Source organism: Lepus europaeus, chromosome 6 (genome assembly GCF_033115175.1).
Source record: "Lepus europaeus isolate LE1 chromosome 6, mLepTim1.pri, whole genome shotgun sequence".
In the NCBI taxonomy this organism is placed as follows: Eukaryota; Metazoa; Chordata; class Mammalia; order Lagomorpha; family Leporidae; genus Lepus; species Lepus europaeus.
The window spans coordinates 50973485-50983954 of NC_084832.1; positions in this window are offsets into that span (position 1 = coordinate 50973485).

The following is a 10470-nucleotide window of genomic DNA, read 5'->3' on the forward strand; positions in this document are numbered from 1 at the left end:
CAATAGGCTAATCCTCCACCTGTGGCGCCAGCACCCCGGGTTCTAGTCCCAGTCAGGGCGCCAGGTTCTGTCCCAGTTGCCCCCCTTCCAGGCCAGCTCTCTGCTGTGGCCCGGGAGTGCAGTGGAGGATGGCCCAAGTGCTTGGGTCCTGCACCCCATGGGAGACCAGGAGAAGCACCTGGATCCTGGCCTCGGATCAATGTGGTGTGGGCGGCAGTGTGCCACCCGCAGCGGCTACTGGGGGGGTGAACCAACGGAAAAGGAAGACCTTTCTCTCTTTTCTCTGTCTCTCTCTCATCGTCCACTCTACCTGTCAAAAAAAAAAAAAAAACACACACACACACACACAAAACACAGTGCTTCTTCTTTAAGAACAGATAACTGCGTTATCTGTTTTCATGTAAATATTGTTGAGAGTCATTACATCCTTTTAGTCCTGCTGAATCTAGATTTATTCTAATAGAAGACTCTTTACTTGTTTCCATAGTTTATGTTTCTCCTTTCAGTTTATTTTTTCAACTAGTTTTTATTTTAGCACTATTGATTTTGTTTCACAACTTATATGCATGCACACAAATTTAACTTTAGCAATCTTGTTTTCTTGCTTGATTATAATAATATTTTATACCTTTCAAAATTATTTTTGTTGGTGCATTATTTTTCAAATCAAATTGAAATTTGTCTATTATCAACTAACAGAACTGAATTTATCCTGTCTTCCCTTAAACAACTATACAGTGGAATTATATGAAGCTCACATTGAATTGAATTGCTCACATTTTCAAAAATTGACAATACCAATAACTTCTCAGAAAGTGGCACAATGGGATTTTTCAGAATGAATATAGTACAGCTACTTTACAAAACAATGAGCTACCTTCTTATATTCAAAACTAATGTTATATTTGTCCTACAATCCAGAAAGGTGTTTCAAAAAGTTCATGGAAAATGGAATGAAAGGTTAATTTTTTAGAGCAGAAAATATTCTTTGAAATCCCAGCAGTTTTTTTTTTCATAACACACATTTTCCAATATTTTCTATGACCTCTCATATATTCACAAAAATCCAGGTAAATTATCATGCCAGATCTATTCATAATATTCATTTACTTTTGCTTCTAATTTGAAGTCAGAGGATTTTTAAATAATTGTCCTCAACTTATATAATTATGATGCTTAATACATCAATGGAATTATGGCTATTCAACATTACAAAAGCTGTGAAATAATAAAACCAAGAAAATCTATTTCATGTAAAATTACTGAAATTTTTGAAGAATATATAAAAGAAATAATTTTGTACAAATAACTAAATTTCTATGATGTACAAACTAGACTATATGGCATCAACTCATTACAAATTATTGCCTTAATATTAAATATTACTAATTTGTTATACTACTGTTATTTCATTTGACTGACATAAAATTGATATAAGTTAACTTGCAAATGGACTTTTTTTTTAACTTTTTACTTTAGAATTGTTTTAAATTCATGAAATAAAAATTGCAGACTTGTACAAAGAGTTCCCATATACCCAATACTCAGCTTTCTCTATTAACATATCATATTAGAATATTTAACACAATCCATAAACCACACTCAGCTTTTCCTGGTTTTAAATTCAAACTCAGTGTATTTGTGCTACCCTCTAGTAATCAACATTTTGTGTTGCTTTTGTGATGTTTTTTATTTCTCACACATGAGGGAGAATATGTGGTATTTTTTTGTTCTGTATGTGACTTTTCTCAGTTAACATGATTTCTTCTAATTCTATCCATTTTGCTGTAAATGAAAGGATGTAATTCTTTTTTTAAGGCTGAACAGTATTCCACTGTGTAACAATATACCAGGGCCGGCGCCGTGGCTCACTTGGTTAATCCTCTTCCTGCGGTGCCTGCATCCCACACAGGCATTGGGTTCTAGTCCCGGTTGCTCCTCTTCCAGTCCAGCTCTCTGCTGTGGCCCAGGAGTGCAGTGGAGGATGGCCCAAGTGCTTGGGCCCTGCACCTGCATGGGAGACCAGGAGGAAACACCTGGCTCCTGGCTTCGGATTGGCGTAGTTCCAGCCCTAGCGGCCATTTGGGGAGTGAACCAATGGAAAGAAAACCTTTCTCTCAGTTTCTCTCTCTCATTCACTGTCTATAACTCTACCTGTCAAATAAAATAAAATAAATTAATTAATTAAAAAAATAGTATACCACATTGTCCTTCCCCATAATCTGATATTGGCCACCTTGGTTGATCCCTCATCTTAGCTATTGTAAACACTGCTGCAATAAGCCTGTTGGAGCAGATAGCTCTTTAATACAAGGATTGCATGTCTTTTGGGCATACTCCTAATAATGAGATTTGCTTGTTCGGTGTGGCAGCTATATTTTTAGGTTGTAAAGAAATCACTGTACTGTTTTTCATAGGGGGTACACTAATTTACATTCCTGATAGACAGTGTATAAATGTCCCTCTTTCTCCACACGTTTGTCAGTATTTGTTACTTTCTGACTTTCTGGTAAAAAACCATTCTGAAATTAGATCTCTATCTTTCACCATACACAAAAATCTCCACAAGATGGATCAAAGACCTAAATATGAGACCTGAAATTGTGAAACTGCCAGAAGAAAATATACAAAAAACACTTCTAGAATTCAGTGTAGGTAATGATTGTTTTGGCTAAGACCCCAAAAGTACCGGCAACAAAAGTAAAGCCAACTTTTGTTATTTTTGTAAATATTCTAAGATACTGTGCTTCACAAGAACTAAAGCTTGTTAACATACTATATGTGAACACATAAGGACAGTGTTTTTTTTTTTTTTTCTGAAATGGCAGGGAGATAGAGATAGAGACATGCAGAGAGAAGAGAGAGAGAGAGAGAGAGAGAGAGAGAGAGAGATCATCTATACAGTGGTTTGCTTCTTAAATGCCTACAAAAAACAGTCTAGAACTCAATCTGAGTGTTGCTTATGGGAGACAGGGACATTAATATTTGAGCCATCCCTTTTTGCTTCTGGTAGTGTGCATTTTAACAGTAAGCTAGAATCAGAAACAGAGCTAGGACTAGAACCCAGGCACTCTGATATGGAATTCAGGCTCCCAAGCAGCAACTTAATCTCTGTGCCAAATGACTGCCTGGAATCACGCATCTTATACCACTTAGAGAAATATGAAACTTTTCTGAAAAATAGTAGCATAATTAACATGATTTTGATTTTTGCTGATTAGCATGAGCATGATGATGACAAAGAATTGAGAAATTAACTTTCTGATTCTTATTATTCCAAGGGTTAGAATTTTAGTACCCTTCACTGGGGGAATTAATTGCATGTTGATTCAAAAGTGAGCTATTTATTTGAATAATTCATTCGTAACCTTGAAAAAGTATTTTTCACAAATTTATGTTCATTTTTCTTTGTTTTTTTCTTTGTTTTTGTCTAAAATATTCTTAGAATCTGTCATAGGAAAAGAAAAACATTAACAACACTCATTGTGCCATCTGATGAGCCATTGTTGTTTATAATACATTTCACTATCAATTTCTTTCTTCCAAGTACAAGAAAATGTGACCGCATGAGCCATTTATTTTTAGGGTCATTTTATGAATACCTTTTTGAAGTACCTAATCTCAGTTAAGCCAGTTCTATAAGAGTTCCCTAATGATGCATGTAAGCGCTGCTATAGAATGAATTATCTTTTCATGTGGAGAGGTTTCATCCCCCACCTCCACCCCCATTCTTGTCCCTGACCCTTCTTTTTTTTTTTAAATCTTTCTTATTTTCTCCTGGTGTTACATTCACTAGCTCTGTCTTTGCATCCTTTTGCCTGAAAGCATTCTTTCACAATCTTTTTGTTTTGTTTGCTTTTGATGAACTTCAAAGTTTTGAGGAATACTGTTGTGGTATTTTTGATTGAACATACCTATGTTACTGATGATTTTCTTATAATTAGAATGAGATTATACATATAAATATATATTATGTATATTTAATAAAATATATTATATATAATAAATATATGATATATCGAGGAGACAATTGTGATGGAATTCCATTTTCTTCTTCTTCTTTTTTTTTTTTAACAGGCAGAATGGACAGTGAGAGAGAGACAGAGAGATGGAGAGAAAGGTCTTCCTTTTTTCCGTTCGTTCACCCCCCAATGGCCATTGCGGCCGGCATGCCGTGGCCGGCACACCATGCTGATCCAAAACCCGGAGCCAGGTGCTTCTCCTGGTTTCCCATGCGAGTGCAGGGCCCAAGGACATGGGCCATCCTCCACTGCACTCCCGGGCCACAGCAGAGAGCTGGACTCGAAGAGGAGCAACCGGGACAGAATCTGGCGCCCCAACCGGTACTAGAACCTGGGGTGCCTGTGGCCGCAGGTGGAGGATTAACCTATTGACCCGCAGCGCCGGTTTGGAATTCCATTTTCATCACATTATACCTAGGGGATATACAATGGATATGACTGATCACTCCTCATGTGAACTTGATTGCCTAGCTGAGAGTACAGATTTCTCTTCTGTAATGTATATCCCTTTTCTCTCCCTTTTAATAATGTACTTTTGAAAAGATATTACTTTTTATAGACTATACTTCATACTTAGGGGCTGGGAACATTTATTTTGCCTCCTCTCACTGTCACTTACATCTCTCTCTCTCTCTCATTGTAAGATAAAAATTTATTTAGTTGAAGAACATGGTGTGGGAGAGAGAGAGTGTGAGAGAGATTCCATTCAGTCGTTCACTCCACAAATGGCCACCACAGCCAAGGATGGGCCAAGTGAAAATCATGAGCCCCAATACTTGAGCCATCATCTATTGTTTCCCAGCCACATTAGCAGGTAGCTTAATCCAAAGAGGAGTAACCAAGGCTCGAACAGGCACTCCATTATGGGTTGCAGGCTCTCAAGACAGGCCCTCTGCACCACAATGCTGGCATCGTAGTGTCCTTTCTTGAAGGCAGAATATTTACATAAACATTTTGAACTTGTTCTGCATGAAGATTTATCTCTTCATATATTCATTTGTTAAAACCCTAGTGAATGACAGCATAGATCTGTGGCTAGCTACTTTATACTTTGAGTACTAATTCAGTGTTGCCTTATGATTTAGTTGTTGAAATTTTTCCAGCTTTGGTCAGCAGGAGTTCTTTCCATCAAGTCCTATGTTTCTTTCATATCCCCTCATCAATGTGTTTATTGTTATTTATGTTTCTTCTTTTTATTTGTTTATTTTTCAGCTCTTCTTTATTTCCTGGCATGCTCCAGACTCATTTTGTATATGACTCTTGCTAGGATCCAACTCATGCTGACCCATACTAACGTCAGACGTTTCCCAAGTGTCCCTGATTGCTTAGATCATAGAGGGGGGTTAGAAACAGACCTAAGTACTCCATGTGCTATGGTTAAAGTGGGTGTCGTTGGTTACTGACTTTTCCAGTTGTCAAAGCAAGGACATATTTTATATCTTAACCAAACATGTGTATATATATATATATGTGTGTGTGTGTGTGTGTGTGTGTGTGTATTTGTATGTGTATATATACATATATATATAAGTATATACAAATATAAATATTTTAAAAGTTGTGATTTTAACTATATTCATGTACACACAAGGGGCAAGTATTTGGCATAGTAGGTGAGACACTGCTGGGACACCAATACTCCATATTTGATTTCATGGCTTCAGGTCCTGGCTCCAGATCCCTTCTAAGGTGTTCCCTGGGAACCAGTAGGTACTGGGTCAAGTAGTTGAGTGTCTGCCACCTTTCTGGATTTTTAAAAGCTATTCAAAGAATATGTCTATTTCATCTATTTTATCAAATATATAGAGTTGTTAATAGGGTTTTTTTTTAAGATTCAAGAGTTTCTTAAGCCATACAATTGAAGCATATCACTAATTATATAGACAAAAATTTCAATGTAAAAACATTCGAAAACGGGCTGCTGCTGTGGCAAAGTGGGTAAAGCCTGCAGTGCTGGCATTACACATGGGCACCAATTAAACTCTCTGCTGCTGTCCTCTGGTCCAGTTCCCTGTTAAGGTGCCTGGGAAAACAGTGGAATATAGCACAAGTCCTTGGGCCCCCACACCCATATAGAAAACCTGGATGAATCTCTTGGCTCCTGGCTTCTGGCTGGTCTGGCCCTGGATGTTATGGCCATTTCAGTAGTGGACCAGCAGATGGAAGAACTCTCTCTCTCTCTGACTTTGCATTTTACTCTCTTTAACTCTGTCGTTCAAACAAATAAATAAAACAAAGACAAAAACAACAAAAACTAAATTCGCACAAAGCACCTCACTAAGCCTGCAGACTAGCTGAATCCCACAAACCTCCATTCACCAGGATCCTACCTACTGTGACATTGGCAGCCTACTTGTCGAAGACAATAGTGATACATTCTCCAGGAAAAGCATCGGTGTGAATCAGATCCCCAGGTACTATTCCTATACCCAGCTCTCACTGCCACATACTGGATAGCCTGCACCTGAGTCATGCAGTTGGCATGAAGCAGTAGAAGATGGCTCAAGTGCTCGGGCCCCTGTACCCGCATGCGAGACCAAGAGGAAGCTCCTGGCTCCTGGCTTCTGATCAGCATGCAGTTCCGGCCACTGCAGCCATTTGAGGAGTGATCCAGAGGACAGGAGACCTCTCTGTCTCTTTGCCACTGCCTCTGCCTCTCTGTAACTCTGCCTTTCAAATAAATATATAAATCTTAAAATAAAAAAAGAAGACACTAATATACTTACCTCTTATCAGCCAACCTTAGTTTATAATATCTGAACAGTCCTTATTATTTTTAACTGTAAAATAAGTGTTATTGATTTTTAATTTCTTTGAAAAGGTTAGTGGTGGAAACATTTCAATTCTATTCTCTTATACACAAGTACTGACAGTCCCCTAAGGTTGTACGAGTTTGCACTCAGAATGTCTGAAATGACAGTGTATAGGTAAATCTGGTATTGATATTTCATCTTAACTATTCTATTTATCTCTGTGTCTAATGAGTGAATGAATAACTGCCTGCATGGATTATTATCATAACAGCAAGATGCCTCCTCTTATTCCTATTTTTCTCACTATAATTCATGCAATCGCCTCTTCTGCTTGAATCACTTCTTAGAAAATTCTGCATTTTATCTTCCTTTCTTCTTCATTGTTTATCATACATCCAGATGAGTTTTCTGAAAAATCAAATAGATTATTTTCCATTTTTTTCTTAGTGTTTGAAATGGGATGCTATTGCTCTCAACTTAACATAACATCTTCAACATTTGTTATAATCTATTGTTTCAACATCTTCAAATTCAAAATTAGTTTAGATCCAGTCTCTTGACTCTCACCACACAATTTTCCTAATTTCTGTGACATGCTGCATTGTCTCATGACTTAAGTAAACATTTATTCTCTCCTTTCCCTCCCTCATTGACTGCCTTCCACACATATTTTAAGTTCTTCCTTTATTTTCCTTCTTAAATTTCATTCTCTCACTAGCGACACTACTTTAAATTACTTCTTCTTGCATTGCCGTAGCATACTGTATTTTCCTTATTTATCTTACTTGTCCAAATTCTTTCTGTAATTTTTGCCTTACTTTATTTTTATGCGTTTATTCTTTTAGCAACTATCAAATTGTCTAGAATTTATTCTCAGTTAATATTATAAACAATCAAGTGAAGGTCATAAACAATATGGAGTCATAGTAACTGCATAAAATATAGAAGATACAAATTTTATATTAATTTACAACTTCTTTTACAGTGACTTTTTATAATATAGAAGTTCGCTGGATCCATCTCACAGACCCTCTTTATAGGATTCTGGATGCTTATTAAGTCATCAATTAAAGTATTCATGAAATTTTTGCAAAGGAGAAAGACTGACACGTTTTGGTTTAAAACGCCCTGCTCATGCAGATATATGAGTTTTTGGAGGCAACATTGGTGTTGGGGACTGATTACTTAGCATTCTCACTTATAATTACCCTCTTTTTGGACAATAAGAAGAAAATATGATCTGAGAGGAGGGTAATAGTCTAATTCATTTTTTTCTTACCCAACATTAACAACAACCGTCTTTCTTTTTGCTTTGAATTCAGTAGTTATGAGTGCTTAGTGAATCCCATTTCCCAGAGTCTCAAAGGTAGTAATTGAATAAGTGACTATATTACTATATCAGTGATTTTATTCTAAAATTTAGAAATGTTTTCTCTCCTAGTGGCTCAAATCACAGAGACCAGTGAAATTCAACTAACTGAAATAATATTTTACTTCCTATAATTATAAGGCTATTTTCAGAAAACATGAGATTTGGAATCTGATATTGTGGGTTGTTGAATTACAATTAAAGTTTAATTCGGGGAAGGGAATTTGGCTTAGTAGTTAAGCTACTGAACTGAGACACAAACATCCCATGTCAGAGTGCATGGGTTCAAGTACCATGCAGATATATGAGTTTTTGGAGGCAACATTGGTGTTGGGGTCTGAATACTCTGCATTCTCACTTATAATTACCCTCTTTTTGGACAATAAGAAGAAAATATGATCTGAGAGGAGGGTAATAGTCTAATTCATTTTTTTTTGTTACCCAACATTAACAACAACCGTCTTTCTTTTTGCTTTGAATTCAGATATCTGCATGATATCTTCCCTTTTTTCAACTTCCTGCTAATGTACACCTTGAGTGTGGTGATGGCTGAACTCTTGGGTTCCCATCACTAGCTTGGAAGACTAAGATTGGCTTTCAAGTTCCTGGTTTTTGTTTTTGTTTGTTTGTTTGTTTTTTGTTTTGTTTTGTTTTTGTGTTTTTGTTTTTTTTTTTTTTGACAGGCATAGTGGACAGTGAGAGAGAGAGACAGAGAGAAAGGTCTTCCTTTTTGCCATTGGTTCACCCTCCAATGGCTGCCGCGGTAGGCACGCTCCTGCCGGTGCACCGCGCTGATCCGATGGCCAGGTGCTTCTCCTGGTCTCCCATGCAAGTGCAGGGCCCAAGCACTTGGGCCATCCTCCACTGCACTCCCAGGCCACAGCAGAGAGCTGGCCTGGAAGAGGGGCAACCGGGACAGGATTGGTGCCCCGACCGGGACTAGAACCTGGTGTGCCGGCGCCGCAAGGCAGAGGATTAGCCTATTGAGCCACGGTGCCGGCCCAAGTTCCTGGTTTTATTCTCAGAATCTGCCATGGTAGACATTTACAAAGTCAACTAATAGAAAGGAGATCTCTCTCTCTCTCTCTCTCTGTGTGTCTCTCTCAGTCTCTCTCTCTCTGTCTCTCTGGCTTTCAAGTAATAAATAAAATAATTTTAAATAGTTTATTTTATTGACGCAACTGTAATTTAAAACTAAGAAACTTACAGGATAAAACAGGGTTGTGAAAATTAGAGAGTTTATATGTGACATTGGGTATTTATTACTATAATCATGGGCATCTTTGGTGGGCTAGGTTTGGTTTATTTAGAAATGCTATAGCTACGGCTCCAAAGGTTGATACTGTGCAAGGGAATGTCATTTGACCTCACACTGCACCTCAGCTATGCCAATCGTTGGTTATCACATCCATAATTGGCTTTAGATCTCAACCTTAACCACAGGAACTCAAGTTCAAAGTTCACAGGAGATAAGAAGGAATACATGTCAAAAGCATTGTAACATTATTATCATCAGTAGATATTGACATAATATTTGTGGAAATTATCTCTCTATTTTTAGAACTATAAGCATACATTATCTAAAAGTGCAAAATGAACAAATTTTTTTTAGGCTCATGCTGGTATCTGCACATAGTTCTGAAATGTGCTCAAATGGATGACTGAAACCTGTGCTAATTAATTGAAGCTAGAATACCAGAAATGCTTTCTATCCTGCAATAATCGGAATGTAAAGGGTGAATAAAATGTAAGTGTTCAAGTAGCTAATATAAAACATGCTTCCCTTTATCTGAACTATATCCCTTGGAAGAACCTAAACACTTACTTCAGCAAAGAGATGGAAGGTAATGTGGGAAAGATAATAACATCACTAAAGAGCTCTGAACTGACTATGCTTGCAGACTTCAAAACTACTGGACTACAAAAAGGCGTCCTGTGGAAACACAAGCTACAAGTCAGCATATGATTGGGAGGAACTTCACTGCAATAATCTGTAGCACTGATTGGTACTCAGAGGATTAGATAAGTCTCTGGAAGGTTACTAACTGATCATGTTGTTTCTAGAAATAAAATACACAGTCTTTCCAAATAATATGTAAAATGAATGAATGAATGAGGAAGTAATTATAATTTCTACAATTATTAAGTAAGATCCAGGTATAATCTATAATGAAATAGACAGTAAAAACCACTTCTTCAAAAAATATCAATTAGTTCACAGGTTTAGAGGAAAAAATACACCTATGGCTCTTGTGGGAAAATATTATAATCATTCCACTATGATAGAATGCAAGTTTTCTGTCTATTGTTAAACATACTCTGGACC